The sequence below is a fragment of the Tubulanus polymorphus genome, chromosome 1, assembly GCF_964204645.1.
Source record: "Tubulanus polymorphus chromosome 1, tnTubPoly1.2, whole genome shotgun sequence".
Lineage (NCBI taxonomy): Eukaryota > Metazoa > Nemertea > Palaeonemertea > Tubulaniformes > Tubulanidae > Tubulanus > Tubulanus polymorphus.
Window position 1 is genome coordinate 23,250,698 of NC_134025.1, and position 24,374 is coordinate 23,275,071.

At 43.8% G+C, this 24,374-nt stretch overlaps 6 long non-coding RNA genes across 6 annotated transcripts; 5 read left to right on the forward strand and 1 right to left on the reverse strand.

Annotated features, from left to right (window-relative positions):
* The first annotated feature begins 229 nt into the window (after window positions 1-229).
* On the forward strand, window positions 230-581 carry LOC141898180 (uncharacterized). The gene is made up of 3 exons (XR_012618537.1): window positions 230-290; window positions 369-417; window positions 541-581. It is a non-coding gene; the product is annotated as an uncharacterized LOC141898180 (long non-coding RNA).
* Window positions 582-2,481: 1,900 nt separating this feature from the next.
* On the reverse strand, window positions 2,482-22,090 carry LOC141907131 (uncharacterized). The gene is made up of 4 exons (XR_012619459.1): window positions 22,011-22,090; window positions 15,743-15,764; window positions 15,349-15,408; window positions 2,482-2,549 (listed from the first exon to the last, which is right to left on the reverse strand). It is a non-coding gene; the product is annotated as an uncharacterized LOC141907131 (long non-coding RNA).
* LOC141907150 (uncharacterized) lies at window positions 2,745-3,141 on the forward strand. The gene is made up of 3 exons (XR_012619462.1): window positions 2,745-2,762; window positions 2,869-3,021; window positions 3,112-3,141. It is a non-coding gene; the product is annotated as an uncharacterized LOC141907150 (long non-coding RNA).
* Window positions 3,616-8,654, forward strand: LOC141907143 (uncharacterized). Its single transcript, XR_012619461.1, has 3 exons — window positions 3,616-3,650; window positions 3,731-3,837; window positions 8,614-8,654. It is a non-coding gene; the product is annotated as an uncharacterized LOC141907143 (long non-coding RNA).
* Window positions 8,651-9,100, forward strand: LOC141907138 (uncharacterized). Its single transcript, XR_012619460.1, has 3 exons — window positions 8,651-8,721; window positions 8,809-8,945; window positions 9,039-9,100. It is a non-coding gene; the product is annotated as an uncharacterized LOC141907138 (long non-coding RNA).
* Window positions 21,065-24,374, forward strand: LOC141907158 (uncharacterized). Its single transcript, XR_012619463.1, has 3 exons — window positions 21,065-21,163; window positions 21,257-21,312; window positions 22,027-24,374. It is a non-coding gene; the product is annotated as an uncharacterized LOC141907158 (long non-coding RNA).

A 24,374-nucleotide genomic window follows, 5' to 3' on the forward strand; every position in this document is an offset into this window, starting at 1 on the left:
ATTATTTTCGAACTAAAAACTGCTATTTTACTCTCATTTCAGAAACACACAGCACCAGCACCAGCAGCAGCTAAAACCTGTTTGGAAATATATCAATATTCATTATCCATTTATTTTTCATATCACCAAAGTTTGAGGTGAGTTTTCAATCATTTTAATCCTGATCGAAGTTGAAATTATCAACGTCTTATGTTTTTCATACATATTTTTACAGTGGACAGAACGATGGAGGTGTTACCGCCTAACAGCTGACCTCAAATACCGTTAGCTTAAAAACGTTGAGGAAAATGGTGAGATATGGTTCGAAATTGCTTGTATTTCATATCAACTTATGTAATGTATGCTTCTCTACGACGTTTGTATTTCAGGGGCCAAAATGAAGGTGAACCATTGCAAATCTGCAAAAACTCAGAAGTGGTGAGTTTTCGATTTGCAGTTATTTGTGGTATTGTATGTTTGTAATTTTCTCTGCATAATTCAACCTGGTTCTTGCGTAGTAAAAGCAGTATGCTTCAATTATCTATGTCTTAATTTTTTCAGGAAATCATCAGTGCTCTTAACTTCATGAAATTTAAATGGTATGCATGGTCAAAATGGTACTAAAAACTACTCCGATTATCTGGTGAGTTTTTCATCACTCCACTGTGCGCTTATTTGATAATAACCTGGCAATATATAAAATTCTATACAGTATTTTTATGTGTCATTCTCTCAAAAGCTTAGTAAGAAGTGCTGCTCAAAATCTCCTCGGGGAAAACTCGTGGACTATTTGCAACAATAAAGAAAACGGGTAAGAAAAATAGTAATTTTCAGAAAAGCCGACACATTTGATGTTTCTTAATTTCACTATTATCAATTTCTCACAGAATAAAATCCACGCAGAACCAGAATTTACAGCTCGTAAGACGCAGTTGAAAGTTTAACCTGAAGATATTGCTAGATCATCCTCACATGCATCCTGATAATTCTGCAAATAAGTGAGATGAATGTTGGTGAGCTTCAATCTAAAACGACACTCAGTTCATAACAGCTTAACTGACAATTTAAAGCATTTATGCATTTGTATTTTAGGGGCCAAAATAAGCGGAACCTTTGACAGAATCTGTGTACAGTAAACGCTAGGAATTCACTGAAGATTTGTAACTGATGAACATCGATTTAGATCCTCTAATTTAAAGAAAGTACCGGTAAATATCTCTGCAGATTCCAGTCTCTGTAAAACTTGCTGCTGTTTGACTAAAATGTATGAAGTCATTTCCTGATAAAAAGTTTTTTTTTTATGACCATCCTGTTCGTTCCATGCATAGGATGAAAAACTTCTGAGCGAGAAACAGTGGAGAATTTGAAATCATTCCACCAGCAGAATTAAACACCATGGAACTACTGTCGGTTATTAATCAGTTAAGGTGAATTTTGAATCACTTCAATCCTGATAAAAGTTAAAAGTTAAAATTATGAAGTCAAAATTATGCAACTTTTCTACTTTAGTGGCCAAAATGAAACTGAATATCAACAAATCTGCAAACAGAAAACATTGCGTTCTACAAATCAAACACAAGTCAGAAGTGGTGAGTTTAATTTGAATTTATTGGTGTAATTTGTGGTGATTTATCTGTTAAAAACTTTATTTATCATTTTATGTTTAAATAGATATATCTTTATAAATCAAGTCAGGAAAATGTTTTTGGTTTTTGATCAGTCAATGTCAGCAGATAGACATAATGCTTTTCGTGCATTTCATTTTAGAGGACATTCTTTAGCTACCATCAGACTCCTCAGAAATCTGCATACACTCAACACATTGGGATAAACTACTCAAAAACTTGGTGGGTTTTCAGTCCATAGTACACGAACAGTCTGCATTTTCTATTTATTTCACTAATTATTTTCTTCTTTCCAGACTGCGGTGCACCCATCACAAATTGCGCTGGAAAAATGTAAAATATTCACCTTCAAATACATGTTACAAGGAAGCTCGTTATTGTTGCTGAAGCTACTACTGTTATTCATCAGAAACTAAGTAATTTTGTCTATGCTTTTCAACCTGTTAAACTTTACAACTGTACAGCTCAATCATACATGTATTTATTTTTTTTCAGTAAATTGTCAGTACTCTTTACGACGTTATGGCTCTTGGAGATGAAATCCTGCAGTCAGCGTGGTCAAAAGGCACTAAACTAAGCCGATACGCTACAAGTTAGAAATGGTGAGTTTTGCTCTAATTTGATAATAACTTAGTAATATATCATTCTCTACAGTATTTTAATGTGTCATTCTCTTGAAAGCTTTGTGGGAAGTGTTGCTGCTGCATCCTCTATCAAAATCTCCTCCTCAGGAAATATCGTGGACAATTTCCTACCATAATTAAAATGGGTAAGAAAAATAGTAATTTTCAGAATAGCAGACACATGTAATGTTTCTTTATTTCATTAATCAATTTTCTCTTGACAGGGTAAAGTTCATCACTAGAATTTACAGCTCCTGAAATTTACAGCATGACCTGGTTCAAAGTTCACCTCTAGATTCTCCTCACATGTAGCCTAACAATTCTGCAAACAAGTGAGATGAAAGTTGTGAGCTTCAATCTGAAACAGATCTCATTTCATAACAACTTAACTGACAATTTCTGAAATTGATAAATTTGTATTTTAGGAGCCAAAATAAGCCAAACCCGTGACAGAATCTGTGAAGACTAAATACTAGGAATTCACTGAATATTTGTAAATGATGGACATAGCTTTGGATCCTCATTACAAGCACCGGTAAATATCTCTGCAGATTCCATTCTCTATAAAACTTGCTGCTGTTTGACTGTAAATGTATGAAGTCATTTCCTGTTAAAAAGCTTAGTCTTTTACAACCATCCAGTTCAACACATAGAATGAATAACTTCCGAGCTAGAAACAGTCGAGAATTTGAAATCATTCCACTAGAATTAAACACCATGGAATGACAGAAAGTCAGCAAAATGGTGGGTCAGAAATTTGCTCGACGGATTGTGATAAACTACTCAAAAGCCTGGTGGGTTTTCTGTCAATCGAACACAAACATGCTGCAGTTTCTATTTATTTCACCAATTATTTTCTGACATAATTTTTCTTTTCTTTCCAGAATGTGATGCACCAGACACGAATTGCAGCTGGAGAAATTGAGAATATTCACCTTCAAATAATGAAGATGTTTGTTGCTGAAGTTGCTATTATTTCTATGAGAAACCAAGTAATTTTCTCTACACAATTCAGCCTGGTTCTCGTTTGTTATAAAACTTTGCGGTTTAATTATTTGTGAGTTCATTTTTTTTTCAGTAAATCGTCAGTGCTCTTAATTTTATGACATTATGGCTCTTGGAAGTGAAATCCTGCTAGAAATGGAAATGGTCTCCATGGTCAAAATGGTACAACACTTAAAAGACTGCCATCAGATAAACACAAGTTTGATAATGGTTTGTCTTCTAATAATATTTAGCCCCAATTTCTGACTGCTAGAGTTTTGTATATACGATGTTAATTGTTCTCATCCACCTCATCAATATGATTTTTTTGCAGCATGAAATTTGTACAAAAACAGTTTGAAAGTTCATTTTCAAATACATGTTATGAGGAAGCTCGTTATTGTTGCTGAAGCTGTTACTTTTATTCATCAGAAACTAAGTAATTTTGTCTATGTTTTTCAACCCGGTAAACTTTACAACTGTACAGCTCAATCATACATGTATTTATTTTTTTTTCAGTAAATTGTCAGTACTCTTTATGACGTTATGGCTCTTGTAGATGAAATCCTGCAGTCAGCGTGGTGAATAGGCACTAAACTAAGCCGATACGGTACAAGTTAGAAATGGTGAGTTTTGCACTAATTTGATAATAACCCGAGTAATATATCATTCTCAACAGTATATTTCCGTCAGTACTGTACCCTTTCCTATGGTTTTTGCCAATATTTTCTAAATTTGGATTGATCGCCAATGGTTTTTCTATACGACCCGGCCCTGTGGTTTACATTTTTGCATTTAGCCAGCGGCAAAATCCGCCATTGTTTTTCTTGGCGTTCTTGTATATGAACGCGTTGGATTTTTTCGCCAAAAAATCAAAGGGATTGGGAAGTTAAGGGAGTAATCACTCGTAACGGTGAGTCCGTTTGGTTTGGGGGCTATCCCTTGTTTCTTTTTTCCCGAAATAATTTTACTAATTTTATTTAATTTAATTTAATTCATTATTGTGACCGATTAATTGAATAATTATGCCACCCCCTCCTAAAGGTCAGCATCGTGGCGGTGAGGGATGTGGACATTTATTCGGTGCCTGGGATGACCACGTTTCATGTGCGTCGTGTAGGCATAGATCTGGCCAAATCTGCTAGGAGTAATCCTTGCAAGACTTGCGAGGTTTGGTTCGAGGACCTTTGGATTCGGGCCGATAAGGCTCGGAAGCTGAAAGATCGTCGTCGTTAATAGTAGGGATTCCATTAATAGTAGGGGTGCCAACCAACGTCTCTTATTCTATTTCAAATCGTATAGCGGAGCAGTCGCCGATCGTAGTTGCACGGTCGGCTTCCCAACTCCGTTCACCTGGAGGAACGCTAGCGGTGTCCGGTGTCCGGTCAATCACCGGTCGAGATACCGGCACATGCCGGCTGGCACCGGTTCTGTTGGTACCGGTCCGGTTCAATCTTGTCTTAGCCTCCCGTCAGTCAGTTATGGACTCCAGTTCCAAAGCTCGTCTACCAGATATGGTGTCCAATCCTTTGCTGAGAGCTCCATTGGGGACATCTTCACGTCTCTTCTCCCATTGGTGCACTCCTGTTTCTGCCAAGCTGAGGATGATTCGGGAGGTCCAGACCGAGTCCACCGTCCGAACTCCGTGGAAAAAGCGTTTGGGTACGATGCCGGCGGCGCAAGGTTCGGCACGGACGCAAACAGGACTCAATTTTCAGTGCTTTCTCAGGCGGCTACGGATACGGACGACCGCGCCTGACGAGGTCACACACCGTCCCCCAACCCCCACAAACCTATGACCTCAGTCTTGGACTTAGTCCATCAGCTAGGGTTCGGCGTAAACAGGGAAAAATCTCAGTTGACGCCGGCCCAACAGTTCACTTTTCTCAGCATGGACTTCGATCTCCGAATCGGCAAAGTCTTTCTGTCCATGGCTCGTGTAGCCAAACTTCAAGAAGCTGTAGCGGGAGTGCCCACAACCCGAGAACAGCTCATTACTGGTCACGGCTTCTAGACTCCATCAGCTTCATGGGTCTGGTGGTGCCCTTAGACCGCCTCAGAAGCAGGCGCTTGCAACAATATTGGAAGGTCTTCTGGTCTCAGTCGAAGGTCAACTGGGAGACCTTGATTCCTGTACCTCCAACCGACCTAAGTCCATATATTCATTGGTGGTCGACAACTATGAATCTTCGGCTCGGGGTGTCACTAGCCCTGTTAGAGGCTCCAGTTCGTGTATTAACGGATGCCAGTCACCAAGGGTGGGGGGCACATCTGGAGAACCGAGTCAAAGCTGGTCTCGGAGGTGGTCTCGCTACGAGGCCACCAACCACATAAATTTCCTGGAAATGCTGGCCGTGTGGAAGGCCGTGAAGTTCTTTCACAGGAGAGTGGAGGGCCACCACGTTTGGTTAGCCACGGACAATTCAACTGTGAGGGCTTACCTTCAGAATCGAGGGAGCACTCACTCAGAAATCCCTCACGCATCTGTCAGCTATTATTCTTCTTTGGTGCCAGACTAAGGCCGTTTCCCTGTCTGTGGCACATTTAGCAGGGAAAAGGAACGTGATGACCGATGCTCTTTCTTGTCAAGGTCAGGCTATTGCGACAAAATGGGTTCTCCACCAAGAAGTAGCCAATCGGGTTTGAGACATGTTTGGCAATCCGCTGCTGGATCTGTTTGCCACCCGGTTCAATCGGAGTTGTCCTCTGCTTGTTTCCCCGTTTCCAGACGCGGAAGCGTGGGGGGTCGTTGCCTTCTCTCTGGACTGGTCGGGATGCATGCGTATGCGTTCCGGCCCACACCAGTCCTCCGCGCTTGCTGGATCAAATAGAGAGATCAGTCAATTGCAACATACAGATATGAGAATTCCCCGCGGATCCGCGGTTTCCCGCGGATTTCAGTATTGAAAAATGAATTTTCCAAATCAATTTTCCAAATAGTCCAAAAATGATGTAAAAGTAGGGGGGGGTGATGATCTCACTCAATTGGTCCGGCGCGATCGGTAATCAGGTGAACCGTAAAAGCGTTCAGTGCCTGTTTTACTTATCGTCACGTAAAAGTATCGCATTTCAATGCATATTCATTGCAACACAGCGATTTTGTATGTACACTTGTACTACGATGAGTGTGTATGTATTTTATCGATCGGTTGCAGACACGCACGCACAGCAACAGTAGTAACGTATATAGGTCTACTTACTGTTGCTGCGTGTGTGAGGCGAACGCCTTCGGATATTATACACTACTTGGTGATGATTTTTAGTGAGCATTCATCGGCGCATTTTTACTGCAATAATTCAGGGCTCGACCCGTAATGCATGAGATGCTGAATGTCATCAAATGAGGATGTACCACATTGGAACTAGCCATTACCTTCCAAAATATAATAGTCGTTCATGTGTTCAAGATAGCTCTAAGTGCTCAGAAAGCGTATTTGATTTTGTAAAATTTTCTTGGGGGAGGGCCCCCTAACCCCCTGAAATAGCTTCGCGGCTTCGGCGCTCGCTAGTGCTGACGGCTACGCCATCAGCTGGTTCGCGTATGTCACTCAAGAAAAATAACCCGCGGATTTTACAGGTCGGCGTTCTCATCCCTGAACATAGTTCTGGTAGCACCATGTTGGCCGGCTCAGAAATGGTTCCTACCACTTCTCAACCTACTGTGCGACAACTCCAGAGGATTCTTCCGAATTTCCTATCGCTTCTGTCTCAGGGGAACTTTCGGCATCATCCAAACAGCCAGTGGTTAAATCTGCTCGCCTGGCCATTGTCCAGCCATCCTTGTCAGCTTCAGGCTTTTCGAGAAAGGCTGCATCGCAGGATCTAAGTGGCCATCAACAAGTACCATTTACGATGCCAAATGGAGTCATTTTGCGGATTGGTGTGCTGCAGGGGAAATTGATCCATGCTCACCCTCTGTGGCTCAATTGGCAGATTTTTTACTGCATCTATTTGTTCTAAAAGGTTTGCAGGTTGATTTCTCATACATTGCGTGCTTCTGGACAGCCAAATGTATCAGGGGATCATCGGATATTCCAGCTTGTTGCAGGGTTTTCTGTTTCCCGGCCTTGGGTACCGAGGATAGTTCCACCATGGGATATGTCTGTAATTTTGAAGAAGTTAATGGAGGCTCCATTTGAACCTCTTTCTGCAGCGTCATTTGCGGATTTGTTAAAAAAGACTATTCTTGCTGTTCTTGGCTTGCTTGGCCCGTCGTTCTGAGATTCATGCACTTTCTTTTTGGCAAAGAACCAATTGAATTGAAGCCCTAAGACATCGAGTGGAACTGGGTCTTCCGGACAGGACGTTTTGTCCTGTACAAGCGTTGTGTTTCTATTTGGATCGCTCTGCTCCATAAAGGGGTTCACGGGAGCGGTTATTTATTCCACCGCTGGATCATCTGAAGGGTGATATTTCTCGCAAGGACATTTTATTGAAGGAGAATCTTTCCTCGGAGGATGTTGTTTCGCATCAAGTGAGGTCTATGGCTACTTCCTGTGCAGCCTTTTCAGGTGCTCCGTTGGAAGAAGTCTGTCGGGCCCCCTTTTGGAATTCTCCATTGACATTCACGTCATTTTATCTACGGGATGTTTCAGGCCAGTTAGGCTCATTAGCGTCACTCGGTCCTGTTGTTATGGCTCAAGGTGTCCGTTCTTTCGGATCAGACTCTTTAGCGTAGAATGTTTATGTTTGCATTATCAGGATCAGAAGGGGTGTATCCATGTACATAGTTTGAGCTCATATTCGCAAGTATTAACTTTGCAAAATTTGGAGGGGGAGGGGCCTGAGCTGGACGGTCTCACTGTGGCCAACCGGTCTTCCCTGTGCTCCATTGCATGCTCCATTCCATGCTTGGGTAAGTGCTCTCTTTTGTCCCTCTTACCTTGTGTTTGAGCGGTGGTTTTTCTATCTACCTTTCCCACCATCCTTATGCTAGGCTAGTCTAGCAAAAACCATAGGAAAGGGTACAGTACTCGACGGAAATATTACAATTTTCGGAACTGTAATTTGTACTTTCGAGTAGTACTAACCCTTTCCTACCGCCCACCTGCCCAGCATAGCTGCATTTTTGGGTCTGCTATGACGTAGAAGATGGCGGATTCCGTCGGTGGCTAATGCAATACCGCAGGGCTGGGTCTTAATTTGGATTGATTGCCAATGGTTTTTCTATAAGACCCAGCCCTGCGGTATTGCATTAGCCACCGGCGGAATCCGCCATCTTCTACGTCATAGCAGACCCAAATTTAGAAAATATTGGCAAAAACCATAGGAAAGGGTAAGTACTACTCGGAAATACAAATTTTAGTTCCAAAAATTGTTATTCCCTGTCAATCGAACACAAACATGCTGCAGTTTCTATTTATTTCACCAATTATTTTCTGACATAATATTTCTCCTTCCAGAATGTGATGCACCAGACATGAATTGCAGCTGGAGAAATTGAGAATATTCACCTTCAAATAATGAAGAAGTTTGTTGCTGAAGTTGCTATTATTTCTATAAGAAACCAAGTAATTTTCTCTACACAATTCAACCTGGTTCTCGTTTGTTATAAAACTTTGCAGTTTAATTATTTGTAAATTCATTTGTTTTTTCAGTAAATCGTCAGTGCTCTTAATTTTATGACATTATAGCTCTTGGAAGTTAGATCCTGCTAGAAATGGAAATGGTCTGCGTGGTCAAAATGGTACAACACTTAAAAGACTGCCATCAGATAAACACAAAATTGAAAATGGTTTGTCTTCTAATAGTATTTAGACCCAATTTCTGACTGCTATAGTTTTGTATATACGATGCTAATTGTTCTCATCATATGATTTTTTTGCAGTATGAAATTTGTCCAAAAAATCAGTTTGAAAGTTGATCAAAGATTGAATGATGGTGTTTAATATTTTGTGTTCTATATGGTAACTATAAATTTCTTATGAAATTCCCACTTGACTGTTAATTATGGTGGCTGATAAGGGCCATAGCGAAAAATTTCTGGTATGCAAATCAGGGCGCCAGAACGCCAAACCGAAAAAAAACGTCCAATTTTCTCTGATAGTTCGTTTTGGCGTGCCACTTTCAACCATGTAAAATAATTCTATGCAAATTTATGCAAATTACACACAGGATCAACACGCCAAATTGAAAAATAATATTACTGTGATGGAATGGTTGTTTTGGCGGGGGCGCCAAAATGTTAGTTCTTTTTGGTGAGGGCGCCAAAACGGAATTTTCTTTTTTGGCACGCCAAAACGAACTTTCAGAGAAAATTGGACGTTTTTCATTGTTTTGGCGGGGGCGCCACAATGTAAGTTTGTTTTGGCAGAATTTTCTTTGTTTTGGCGTTCCAAAACGTACTTTCAGAGAAGATTGAACGTTTTTTTTTCGTTTTGGAGTTCTGGCGCCCTGATTTGCATACCAGAAATTTTTTGCTATGGCCCTTATCAGCCACCATAGTTAAGGGATCATTCATTAATTACGTACGCATAAAATTTGAATATTTCCGTCGAGTACAGTACCCTTTCCTATGGTTTTTGCCAATATTTTCTAAATTTGGATTGATCGCCAATAGTTTTCTATACGACCCGGCCCTGCGATATTGCATTTAGCCACCGGCGAAATCCGCCATCTTTTTTCTTGGCGTTCTAGCATTCAGGACGCGCTGGATTTTTTCGCCATAAAAATCTAGGAATTAGGAATATATGGGAGTTTTCACTCTCGTAATGGTGAGTCCGTTCGGTTTGGGGGTTATCCCTGGTTTCTATTTTTCCGTAATTTTATTTACAAATATAATTTAATTGAATTGAATTGAATTTGTTATTGTGACAGAAATAATTATGCCGCCCCCTCCTAAGGGTCAACATCGCGGCGGTGAGGGATGCAGGCATTTGTTCGGCGCCTGGGACAATCACGATTCGTGTGCGTCGTGCAGGCGCAAATCTGGACAAATCTGTGCAAGGAGTAATCCTTGCAAGATTTGCGAGGTGTGGTCCGAGGACCTTTGGCTTCGGGCCGATAAGCCTCTGAAACTAAAAGATCGTCGTCGAGTTAATAGTAGGGATTCGTCGGTTTGCGCCGACGTGCCAACCGACGTCCCTAATTCTATTTTTAATTGTATAGCGGAGCGGTCGCCGATCGTTCTGGTACGATCGGCTTCCCAACTCCGTTCACCGGGGAGGAACGCTGGTTCACCGGCACCGGTCTCCGGTCAATCACCAGTCGTTGGTCGTTCACCGGTTTGGCCGGTTCAGACTATATGTTCTGAACCGAGCGCGCGCCGCGGTAGTCGGGATCGGCCGGCACCGGTTCGGTCGGTACCGGTCTGGTCCAGACGTCATCCGGTTCAAAACTTCCGGTTCGTACATCGTCTGATTCTGATCGTCGCTCCGGGGATAGAGCTCGCTCTCCCACTAGATCCAGACACCGTGAGCGTAATAAACGCGCAAGGTCTCCTCGCAGATCAAGGTTTGATCGCGAGAGGGATTACGATCGTTATTGCAGGAAGTTTCGGTCTTCTCATCGTTCGTCGATGTCGGTTAGCGATGAAGGCGATTTTTGTAGTAGCTCTCGATCCCGTGCGAGGGACCGTCACCGAAGTCGGCATGATCATCGGGATACGGGAAAATTCCTGACTCGGAAGGATTTCCATGTATTTGAAGAGAAAATTTTTAACTTGTTATCATCGTCGCAACAAGTCGCTGCAACCTCTACAACAGGTAAGCCTATTCCTGATTGTCTGGTTAGAAGTTCGCCAGCCCACTCAGTTGTTCGGAATTCTGACACTGAATTCCTGGATGCTGGGGTAGGGTCTGATTTCAATGATGATCCGGTCCCAGAAGCGGCAATTCCTTCTGGGGTTGTTCCTGTCGCGAGCAATTTTGGGTTGCCCCATACGATGGGGACTTCCCTGGCTCGCAATGTATCTCCGTCCCGTTCAGTTTTATCCGAACCAGCCGGGGACATGCCATTTAGAGCGATGATTAGTGAGTTATTTGTCAAACACGGGGCAACTCGCTCTAAGCCCACAGCAGCTCCTCTGGTCGGTGAGTCAATGGAAGCTTATCGCCCTCCGGATTCCGATCTTAACGTTTTATGGGAATCGTCAGCGGCTTCAAGAGAATGGGCTCGATTGGATACGCAATTATGGGGTGAATGTCGCCCTGGAACGTTTTCGTTTCCCCCTCCAGAACGGGGTATGAAATCTGGGAAATATTTTAGTTCCACCGATCCACCTATAGGCACATTTCGCTCGGCCTATTTCGCAACTCCAGGTGCTGTGGATCACAGTCATAGCTGCCTGGATGCTGATTATACTTTGATCAGCCCGGATACTGTTTCAGCACAGTCGGGTATTCGTTTGCCTAAGTCCGGTCTGGTGGCCATGACGTCAATCCTGGACAATCTTACCAGGGTTGGTTCGTTTCAGGATATGGCACTTAAGGTGTTGACGGGTGAGCTTCGCGAGACTCACGCCGCCGTTCATGCGGGCTCCGACTCAGAGTTAGTTGCCCTGAAACTGGAGGGAATGGACCGGATTATCCAATCTTTGGCTCGGTCTGTTTCACATGTAATTCCGTTGTCGGTTCAGGGTCAGGCTAATCTTGTGTTAGCCTCCCGTCAGTCAGTTATGGACTCCAGTTTCAAAGCTCGTCTACCGGATATGGTGTCCAATGCTTTGCTGAGAGCTCCATTGGGGACGTCTTCACGTCTCTTCTCCCATTGGTGCGCTCCTGTTTCCGCTGAGCTGAGGAAGATTCGGGAGGTCCAGACCAAGTCCACCGTGCAAACTCCGTGGAAAAAGCGTTCTGGTCCGACGCCGGCGGCGCAAGGTTCGGCAAGGACGCAAACAGGACCAACTCAAACTTCAGCGCTTTCTCAGGCGGCTACGGATGCCGGTTGGAGAACTAGCGCGCAACTTCAACAATCGTGTCAAGCCTCGTCCAGTCGTAACAGTTCCGGTTCAAATCGAGGCAAGCTCCAAAAAGGGGCTCTTCCTTTCGGAAAAACTCTAAATGAATTCTCGGGACCAGTGGGAGGTTGTCTGCAGCGGGCAGCAACCCACTGGTCCGACCTTTTCGGAGACGGTTGGCCCTCCCGGGTCGTCTCTTGTGGCTACCGTCTCCGTTTCCTGAGGCGACCGCACCTGACGAGTTCACCTCCGGACATGCGGCCAAAACCAGGTCAGGAGGCCTTAATCTCTCCGGCTCTCAAGGAATTGGCCGAGAAGGGAGCGATAGAACCAGTTTGCAACGAAACTTCTCTCGGCTGGTTTTCTCGAATATTCATGGTACCAAAGGCCACAGGGGATCAACGGACAGTGATAGATCTGTCATCCCTCAATCGGCACCTAGACATTCCAAGGTTCCGGATGACCAAGCCCAAGGACGTGATTCAAGGGCTCCGTCCAGGTCAATGGGCAGCTTCATTGGACCTGAAAGATGCTTACTTTCAGGTTCCAATTCACCCAAAATCTCGGCGATTTCTCTGGATAAAGTGGAAAGGCCGCCAGTTCCAATTCAGGTCTCTTCCATTTGGCCTCAGTACGGCCCTGTGGGTTTTCACCAAGTTGGTCAAGTCAGTTCAGAAGGTACTTCAGTCACGGGGTGTTCGACTGTTCGTTTACCTCGACGACTGGTTAATAGTCGCGAATTCGGCTCAGGAATGTCGGGAGGCAATGACCTCAGTCTTGGACTTAGTCCATCAGCTAGGGTTCCGCGTAAACAGGGAAAAATCTCAGTTGACGCCGGCCCAACAGTTCACTTATCTCGGCATGGACTTCGATCTCCGAATCGGCAAAGTCTTTCCGTCTATGGTTCGAGTAGCCAAACTTCAAGAAGCTGTAGCGAGAGTGTCCACAACCCCGAGAACAGCTCGTTACTGGTCACGGCTTCTAGGCTCCATCAGCTCCATGGGTCTGGTGGTGCCCTTAGGCCGCCTCAGAAGCAGGTGCTTGCAACGATATTGGAAGGTCTTCTGGTCTCAGTCGAAGGGCAACTGGGAGGCCTTGATTCCCGTACCTCCAACCGATCTAAGTCCGGATCTTCAGTGGTGGGCGGCAACTACGAATCTTCGGCTCGGGGTGTCACTAGCCCCGTTAGAGGCTCCAGTTCGTGTATTCACGGATGCCAGTCACCAAGGATGGGGGGCACATTTGGAGAACCGAGTCAAAGCCGGGAGATGGTCTCGCTACGAGGCCACCAACCACATAAATTTCCTAGAAATGCTGGCCGTGTGGAAGGCCCTGAAGTTCTTTCACAGGAGAGTGGAGGGCCACCACGTTTGGTTAGCCACAGACAATTCAACAGTGAGGGCTTACCTTCAAAACCAAGGGGGCACTCACTCAGAAACCCTCACAGGTCTGTCGGCCAAAATTCTTCTTGGGTGCCAGACAAAGGGCGTGTCCCTGACTGTGGCACATTTAGCAGGGAAAAGGAACGTGATGGCCGATGCTCTGTCTCGTCGAGGTCAGGCTATTGCGACAGAATGGGTTCTCGACCAAGAAGTAGCCAATCGGGTTCGAGACATGTTTGGCAATCGGCTACTGGATTTGCCACCCGGTTCAATGGGAGGTGTCCTCTGTTTGTGTCCCCGTTTCCAGACGCGGAAGCGTGGGTGGTCGATGCCTTCTCTCTGGACTGGTCGGGGATGCATGGGTATGCGTTCCCGCCCACACCAGTCCTGCCGCGCTTACTGGATCAAATAGAGAGATCAGTCAATTGCAACATAGTTGTGGTAGCACCATGTTGGCCGGCTCAGAAATGGTTCCTACCACTTCTCAACCTACTGTGCGACAACCCCAGGATTCTTCCGAATTTCCCATCGCTTCTGTCTCAGGGGAACTTTCGGCATCATCCAAACAGCCAGTGGTTAAATCTGCTCGCCTGGCCATTGTCCAGCGTTCCTTGTCAGCTTCAGGCTTTTCAGAACAGGCTGCCTCCTCTATCGCAGGATCTAAGCGGCCATCAACAAGTACCATTTACGATGCCAAATGGAGTCATTTTGCGGATTGGTGTGCTGCAGGGGAAATTGATCCATGCTCACCCTCTGTAGCTCAATTGGCAGATTTTTTACTGCACCTATTTCTAGTAAAAGGTTTGCAGGTCATAACTATTAAAGGTTACCATTCCGCGATTTCTCATACATTGCGTGCTTCTGGATGGCCAAATGTAGCAGGGGATCATCGGATATCCCAGCTGGTTGCAGGGTTTTCTATTTCCCGGCCTCGGGTAACAAGGACAGTTCCACCATGGGATCTGTCTGTAATTTTGAAGAAGTTAATGGAGGCTCCATTTGAACCTCTTTCGGCAGCGTCATTTGCAAATTTGTCAAAAAAGACTGTATTTTTGCTGTTCTTGGCTTGCTCGGCCCGTCGCTCTGAGATTCATGCGCTTTCAGTCCGACAAGGTCATATTGTCTTTGGGCCAGCGAATGAATTTGTTTCGCTGCGGCCTGCTTTGGAATTTTTGGCAAAGAACCAACGACCAGGCTCGGTTGGGCGTCAATGGCGAATTGAAGCCCTAATACATCGAGTGGAACCGGGCATCCCGGACAGGACTTTATGTCCTGTGCGGGCGTTGTGTTTCTATTTAGATCTCTCACGGAGGGGTTCACGGGAGCGGTTATTTATTCCGCTGCTGGATCATCTAAAGGAGGATATTTCGCGGGACGCAGTGGCCCGATGGGTCTCTTCACTGATCAAGGACATTTTATTGAAGGAGAATCTTTCCTCGGAGGGAGTGGTTTCTCATCAAGTGAGGTCTATGGCTACTTCCTGCGCAGCCTTTTCGGGTGCTCCGTTGGAGGAAGTCTGTCGGGCCGCCTTTTGGAATTCACCGTCGACATTCACGTCGTTTTATTTACGGGATGTTTCAGGCCAGTTAGGCTCATTAGCTTCACTTGGTCCTGTTGTCATGGCTCAAGGTGTCCGTTCTTTCCGATCGGACCCTTTAGTGTAGAATATTTATGTTGCATTATCAGGATCACAGGGGGTGTATCCTTGTACATAGTTTGGGCTCATATCTGCAAGTATTAATTTCGCAAAATTCTGGGGGGGCCCCTGAGCTGGACGGACTCACTGTGGCCAACCGGTCTTCCCTGTGCTACAGTGCTCCATTCCGTGCTTGGGTAAGTGCTCTCTTTTTCCCTCTTACCTTGCGTTTGAGCGGTGGTTTTTCTATCTACCTTTCCCACCATTCTTGTGCTAGGCTAGTCTAGCAAAAACCATAGGAAAGGGTACAGTACTCGACGGAAATATTACAATTTTTGGAACTAAAATTTGTATTTCCGAGTAGTACTTACCCTTTCCTATGGTGGGAATCCCGCCCACCTGCCCCGCATAGCTGGTTTTTTTTTTTGTCTGCTATGACGTAAAAAGATGGCGGATTTTGCCGGTGGCTAAATGCAATACCGCAGGGCCGGGTCGTATAGAAAAACCATTGGCGATAAATCCAAATTTAGAAAATATTGGCAAAAACCATAGGAAAGGGTAAGTACTACTCGGAAATACAAATTTTAGTTCCAAAAATTGTAATTTTATGACATTACGGCTCTTGGTTGTGAAATCCTGCTAGAAATGGAAATAGTCTGCATGTTTAAAATGGTACAACACTTAAAAGACTGCCATCAGATAAACACAAGTTTGAAAATGGTTTGTCTTCTAATAGCATTTAGACCCAATTTCTGACTGCTATAGTACACGATACGATGCTAATTGTTCTCATCATATGATTTTTTTGCAGTATGAAATTTGTCCAAAAAACAGTTTGAAAGTTGATCAAAGATTGAATGATGGTGTTTAATATTTTGTGTTCTACATGGTAACTATAAATTTCTTATGAAATTCCCACTTGACTATTAATTATGGTGGCTGATATGGGCCATAGTGAAAAATTTCTGGTATGCAAATCAGGGCGCCAGAACGCCAAAACGAAAAAAAAAAACATCCAATTTTCTCTGATAGTTCGTTTTGGCGTGCCACTTTCAACCATGTAAAATAATTCTATGCAAATTTATGCAAATTACACACAGGATCAACGTGCCAAATTGAAAAATTATTTTACTGTGGTTGAATGCTTGTTTTGGCGGGGGCGCTAAAATGTTAGTTCTTTTTGGCGAGGGCGCCAAAACGGAATTTTCTTTTTTGGCGCGCCAAAACGAACTTTCAGAGAAAATTGGACGTTTTTCATTGTTTTGGCGGGGGCACCAAAATGTTAGTTTGTTTTGGCGGAATTTTCTTTGTTTTGGCGTTCCAAAACGAACTTTCAGAGAAAATTGAATGTTTTTTTTTTTTCGTTTTGGAGTTCTGGCGCCCTGATTTGCATACCAGAAATTTTTTGCTATGGCCCATATCAGCCACCATCATTCATTAATTACATACGCATAAAATTTGAATATTTCCGTCGAGTACTGTACCCTTTCCTATGGTTTTTGCCAATATTTTCTAAATTTGGATTGATCGCCAATGGTTTTCTATACGACCCGGCCCTGCGATATTGCATTTAGCCACCGGCGAAATCCGCCATCTTTTTTCTTGGCGTTCTAGCATTCAGAACGCGTTGGATTTTTTCGCCATAAAAATCTAGGAATTAGGAATATAAGGGAGTTTTCACTCAGTTCGGTTTGGGGGTTATCCCTGGTTTCTATTTTTCCGTAATTTTATTAACAAATATAATTTAATTGAATTGAATTGAATTTGTTATTGTGACAGAAATAATTATGCCGCCCCCTCCTAAGGGTCAACATCGTGGCGGTGAGGGATGCAGGCATTTGTTCGGCGCCTGGGACAATCACAATTCGTGTGCGTCGTGCAGGCGCAAATCTGGACAAATCTGTGCAAGGAGTAATCCTTGCAAGATTTGCGAGGTGTGGTCCGAGGACCTTTGGCTTCGGGCTGATAAGCCTCTGAAACTAAAAGATCGTCGTCGAGTTAATAGTAGGGATTCGTCGGACATGCCAACCGACGTCTCTTATTCTATTTCTAATTCTGGTACGATCGGCTTCCCAACTCCGTTCACCGGGGAGGAACGCTGGTTCACCGGCACTGGTCTCCGGTCAATCACTGGTCGTTGGTCGTTCGGCCGGTTCAGACTATATGTTCTGAACCGAGCGCGCGCCGCGGTAGTCGGGATCGGCCGGCACTAGTCCGGTTCGGGCACCGGTCCAGACGTCATCCGGTTCAAAACTTCCGGTTCGTACATCGTCTGATTCTGATCGTCGTGACGATCAGAATCAGACGCTCTCCCACTAGATCCAGACACCGTGAGCGTAATAAACGCGCAAGGTCTCCTTCTCGCAGATCAAGGTTTGATCGCGAGAGGGATTACGATCGTTATTGCAGGAAGTTTCGGTCTTCTCATCGTTCGTCGACGTCGGTTAGCGATGAAGGCGTCATACGTCTTCACGTCTCTTCTCCCATTGGTGTGCTCCTGTTTCCGCCGAGCTGAGGAAGATTCGGTAGGTCCAGACCAAGTCCAGCGTCCAAACTCCGTGGAAAAAGCGTTCGGGCCCGACGTCGGCGGCGCAAGGTTCGGCACGGACGCAAACAGGTCAAACTCAATTTTCAGCGCTTTCTCAAGCGGCTACGGATACGGACAACTGCGCCTGATGAGGTCACCCCCGACATGCACCCAAAACCAGGTCAGGAGCCTTAATCTCTTCGGATCTCAAGGATTGGCCGAGAAGGTTGCGATAGAACCAGTTTGCGATGAAACTTCTCCCGGCTGGTTTTCTCGAATATTCATGGTACCAAAGGCCACAGGGGTTCAACGGATGGTGATAGATCTGTCATCCCTCAATCGGCACCTAGACATTCCAAGGTTCCGGATGACCAAACCCAAGGACGTGATTCAAGGGCTCCATCCGGGGTCAATCGGCGGCTTCATTGAACCTGAAAGATGCTTACTTTCAGGTTCCAATTCACCCAAAATCTCAGCGATTTCTCAGGATAAAGTGGAAAGGCCGCCAGTTCCAATTCAAGTCTCTTCCATTTGGCCTCAGTACGGCCCCGTGGGTTTTCACCAAGTTGGTCAAGTCCGCTCAGAAGGTACTTCAGTCAAGGGGTGTTCGACTGTTCGTTTATCTCGTCGACTGGTTAATAGTCGTGAACTCTGCTCAAGAATTTCGGGAGGCATTGACCTCAGTCTTGGACTTAGTCCATCAGCTAGGGTTCTGCGTAAACAGGGAAAAATCTCAGTTGAAGCCGGCCCAACAGTTCATTTATCTCGGCATGGACGTCAATCTCCAAATCAGCAAAGTCTTTCCGTCCATGGCTCGTGTAGCCAAACTTCAAGAAGCTGTAGCGGGAGTGCCCACAACCCCGAGAATAGCTCGTTACTGGTCACGACTCCATCACGACTCCATGGGTCTGGTGGTGCCATTAGGCCGCCTCAGAAGCAGGTGCTCGCAACAATATTGGAAGGTCTTCTGGTCTCAGGTCGGTTGGAGGTACGGGAATCATGGTCTCCCAGTTGCCCTTCGACTAAGTCCAGATCTTCATTGGTGGGCGACAACTAGAATCTTCGGCACAGGGTGTCACTAGCCCTGTTAGAGGCTCCAGTTTGGTATTCACAGATGCCAATCTCCAAGGGTGGTGGGCACATCTGGAGAACCAAGTCAAAGCCGGGAGGTGGTCTCGCTACGAGGCCACCAACCACATAAATTTCCTGGAAATGCTGGCCGTGTGGAAGGCCCTGAAGTTCTTTCACAGGAGAGAGGAGGGCCACCACTTTTGGTTAGCCACGGACAATTCAACAGTGAGGGCTTACCTTCAGAATCAAGGGGCGCTCACTCAATCTTCACGGATCTGTCAGCCAAAATTCTTCTTTGGTGCCAGACAAAGGGCGTTTCCCTGACTGTGGCACATTTAGCAGGGAAAAGGAATGTGATGGCCGATGCTCTTTCTCATCGAGGTCAGGCTATTGCGACAGAATGGGTTCTCGACCAAGAAGTAGCCAATCGGGTTCGAGACATGTTTGGCAATCGGCTACTGGATTTGCCACCCGGTTCAATGGGAGGTGTCCTCTGTTTGTTTCCCCGTTTCCAGACGCGGAAGCGTGGGGGTCGATGCCTTCTTTCTGGACTGGGCGGGAACGCATACACATGCATCCCCGACCAGTCCTCCGCGCTTGCTGGATCAAATAGAGAGATCAGTCAATTGCAATATAGTTCTGGTAGCACCATGTTGGCCGGCTCAGAAATGGTTCCTACCACTTCTCAACCTACTGTACGACAACCCCAGGATTCTTCCGAATTTCCCATCGCTTCTGTCTCAGGGGAACTTTCGGCATCATCCAAACAGCCAGTGGTTAAATCTGCTCGCCTGGCCATTGTCCAGCGATCCTTGTCAGCTTCAGGGTTTTCGGAACAGGCTGCCTCTTTTACCGCAGGATCTAAGCGGCCATCAACAAGTACCATTTACAATGCCAAATGGGGTCATTTTGCGGATTGGTGTGCTGCAGGAGAAATTGATCCATGCTCACCCTCTGTAGCTCAGTTGGCAGATTTTTTACTGCATCTATTTGTAGTAAAAGGTTTGCAGGTTATAACTATATTAAAGGTTACCACTCCGCGATTTCTCATACATTGTGTGCTTCTGGACAGCCAAATGTAACTGGGGATCATCGGATATCCCAGCTTGTTGCAGGATTTTCTGTTTCCCGGCCTCGGATAGTTCCACCATGGGATCTGTCTGTAATTTTGAAGAAGTTAATGGAGGCTCCATTTGAACCTCTTTCTGCAGCTTCATTTGCAAATTTGTCAAAAAAGACTTAATTCTTGCTGTTCTTGGCTTGCTTGGCCCGTCGCTCTGAGATTCATGCACTTTCAGTGCGAAAAGGTCATATTGTCTTCGGGCCACAGAGGAATTTGTTTTCCTGCGGCCTGCTTTGGAGTTTTTGGCAAAGAACCAACGGCCAGGCTCGATTGGTCGTCAATGGCGAATTGAAGCCCTAAAACATCGAGTGGAACCGGGTCTTCCGGACAGGACGTTATGTTGTGTTTCTATTTAGATCGCTCTGCTCCACGAAGGGGTTCGCGGGAGCGGTTCTGCTGCTGGATCATCTGAAGGGGGATATTTCTCAGGACACAGTGGCCCGATGGGTCTCTTCACTGATCAAGGACATTTTATTGATGGAGAATCTTTCCTCGGAGGGAGTTGTTTCTCATCAAGTGAGGTCTATGGCTACTTCCTGCGCAGCCCTTTCAGGTGATCCATTGGAAGAAGTCTTGTCGGGCCGCCTTTTAAAATTCTCCATCGACATTCACGTCATTTTATTTACGGGATGTTTTAAGCCAGTTAGGCTCATTAGCGTCGCTCGGTCCTGTTGTTATGGCTCAAGGTGTCCGTTCTTTCGGATCGGACTTTTTAGCGAATGTTTATGTTTGCATTATCAAGATCACAAGGGGTGTATCCATGTACATAGTTTGAGCTCATATTCGCAAGTATTAATTTTGCAAAATTGGGGGGGCCCCTGAGCTGGACGGACTCACTGTGGCCAACCGGTCTTCCCTGTGCTGCAGTGCTCCATTCCATGCTTGGGTAAGTGCTCTCTTTTTTCCCTCTTACCTTGCGTTTGAGTGGTGGTTTTTCTATCTACCTTTCCCACCTTGTGCTAGGCTAGTCTGGCAAAAATCATAGGAATGGGTACAGTACTCGACGGAAATATTACAATTTTTACAAACATGCTGCAATTTCTATTTATTTCACCAATCATTTTCTGACATAATTTTTCTCTTTTGCTGAAGTTGCTATTATTTCTCTAAGAAACCAAGTAATTTTCTCTACACAATTCAACATGGTTCTCGTTTGTTATAAAACTTTGTGGTTTAATTATTTGTAAATTCATTTTTTTTTTTTCAGTAAATCATCAGTGCTCTTAATTTGATTACATTATGGCTCTTGGAAGTGAAATCCTGCTAGAAATGGAAATGGTCTGCATGGTCAAAATGGTACAACACTGTTTGAAAATGGTTTGTCTTCTAATAGTATTTAGACCCAATTTCTGACTGCTAGAGTTTTGTATATACAATGCTAATTGTTCTCATCATATGATTTTTTTGCAGCATGAAATTTGTCCAAAAAACAGTTTGAAAGTTGATCAAAGATTGAATGATGGATGGTAACTATAAAACTCTTATGAAATTCCCAATTGACTGTTAAGTATGGTGGCTGATAAGGGCCATAGCGAAAAATTTCTGGCATGCAAATCAGGGCGCCAGAACCCCAGAACGCCAAAACGAAAAAAACATCCAATTTTCTCTGAAAGTTCAACTTTCAACCACGTAAAATAATTCTATATATGCAAATTACACACAGAATCAACGCGCCAAATTGAAAAATAATTTTACTGTGGTTGAATGCTTGTTTTGGCGGGGGCGCCAAAATGAAAGTTAGCAGTATTTTCTTTTTTTGGCATGCCAAAACGAACTTTCAGAGAAAATTTGACGTTTTTCGTTGTTTTGCGGGGGCTCCAAAACAGAATTTTTATTGTTTTGGCGCGCCAAAACGAATTTTCAGAGAAAATTTGACGTTTTTTTTTTGTTTTGACATTTTGGGATTCTGGCGCCCTGATTTGCATACCAGAAATTTTTCGCTATGGCCCTTATCAGCCATCATAGTTAAGGGATCATTCATTAATTATGTACGCATAAAATTTGAATTTTTCAACCCCCCTTCCCTCTGTACGCAAAATCAGCCATTTTTTCGTACACATTAAGCATTACAGTACGCAACTGCACTGACCCCTCCCCTAATGCATACGTAATAAATGAATGACCCCTAATTCAATCCAACATTCTCAATGTAATATTTGCTTACGTTTTCTCTATTTTAGGATGAAGTGGGGACCAATATGCCATTTGACAGGGACACGGACCAAGACGCCATCTACCTTGATATTGACATACTGCCACTTAATTCTGCAATTTTAAAGTTTAAAGACAAATGAAGATTTTTATATTGTTCCTGCAAGTTTGAAGCCAAAGGAAAATTTGTATATTGTGCCGGCCAGTACGGACCCACTGTTGTTCTTTTTGTTATGGTTTCATTGACTGTGAATCATGTATCCATAAAAACAATGGAGTCATCCCCTGATTCGTCTCACAATGCTGTGACATCATTTTTGCCTGTTCATTAACTCAGGCGTAGAGAATATAGATGATTTAAACCCGCTATACAATTTTAAAAGCTTAAGACACGTAATTTATTTATCAAGAATCAGAATCAAATTAAACTTACGTTAAAGAAATAACTAGAACAACCTATGCACAAAATAACATAACCTCTCAACCTAAGCACTTAACAGTACCCCCGCGCGCGCTCTACTTTTTCATTTAACTTTTTCTTCCTATTCCCCCTGGTTTAGTTATTTCTTCACACCTGACAATGGTCTCTAGAGAGACTCCAAAACGTTGTCTCTTTTAATTCTTATAAAATCTGTGTATGGGTTTTTAATTTTGATTTTTACTGAAAATTGAAATAACAGTCAACCCCTGCTATATCGTCGGTTTATATAAGGCTCATTAATAGGAGGAAAAAAAGCTTAGCGCTTTTATCATATTACTGTAATATAAGTAATTCAAGTAATATAAATGTTAATGAAATCTTTTTCAAACGGAAAAATATTGTATTTCAATGTCATACTGAGTGGGTAAAGACAGTAACCCATAGTAATGTCTAGTTATATGAAGTAATCCATTAATGTATATATGTATGTAAGTAATATAGAATAACCGATAGTTACCAATAGTAATATAAGATGTAAACGATAGTAATCTAGTAATATGAAGTTATAAGGCGTAACTCATAGTAATCTATAGTAATATGAAGTAATAAGATGTAACCGATAGTAATCTATAGTAATATGAAGGAATAACATGTAATGGATAGTAACATTACTATGGATAGCTGTTGGTTACTTAGGTAAGGATTAGGCCTTTATTACTCATATTATATATATTACAGTAATATGGCAAAAGTGCTAAGCTTTTTCCCCCTATATTTAGCCTCGGGCGAAATTTTCAATTGTTTTTAAGAAAAGGGACCGATGGATACAGCAACATATTTACGAATTAAAGGGAATAAAGAAGGAAAAAATAGGAACCTTTCATTTTTATGCAAAGTGTAGTACATTATACATCGTATAAAGCCAGGTTGACTGTATTGTAAATGGGCTTGGTCCCATAGTCAATGAAAGTTGATAAAGTTGAAAATATTGACAGGTTTTCTTTTGTTGTGATCGTTATTTGAAATAAATATATATTTTCTCTGTTGTTCCTGTTATGATTACAGATGCCAGCAGTTTCATACACCGCGTCACGTACATGATATAAACCTAACGTAGGTGATAACGTTCATCCTATAGGTTCAGTTTCATAAAAATCATTGATCAGGCAAATTTAAATTGAATTGCCAAACTGAGCCGGACATTAAATCCAAACAATCAACGGATCCTGTGGACCCGTAACTTAATCCCTCAATTAAGGAGTTCGTGAAACTGGACCCAGGGAATGAAATATTCTGTACTCTGTGTATTGTGTATTCAAACTGCTGGCTAGGCCTATACTATTGAAACTGCATCATTAACCAAATCTACCCAGGGGTAGGGCCTAGATGAGTTTCACAACTAGGCCCTTATGCGATTAACTCCTATCAATTTAGGATAAGCAACCCTGCCCTGGGCTCGGTTTCACAAAGTTAAACTCAAATTTTTGGTGTAGGCGTAATTGCCAATGGTTACTTTCATGTTTTCAATAAGGACAATTCAAACTTAACCGTTTTAGGCTTAGACTTTTACGTGAAACTGTTTGCGGAGAACCAACCAGGGCCCAATCTTGTCTTCAGTGAGGGGTTCATTTAATTTTTAATCCCTGGGCTTGGCTCAAGAGAACTTACATTTTGTGAAACTGGACCTTGGTACTGCGAGGGTTTTGATAAGTCTATGGAATGCAAAAGTTTTCAACCGGCGTGGTCGTATTTATTTAATCTCAAATTCGCCGCCCGCCCCATCCTCGCTTGCCAGAGGTCCGGTATTGCTTCCGATCTCGTTCAAAATTGGCTTTCCCTTCCTTGACGTTGGAAATAGGCCCGCCCTCGAAATCTTGCAGATCCGGAGGGTTGTAGGCATATGCATGATTGATGCGGGCGTTTCACGGGTGCGGATTTTCACTGGGCGCGTGTGGG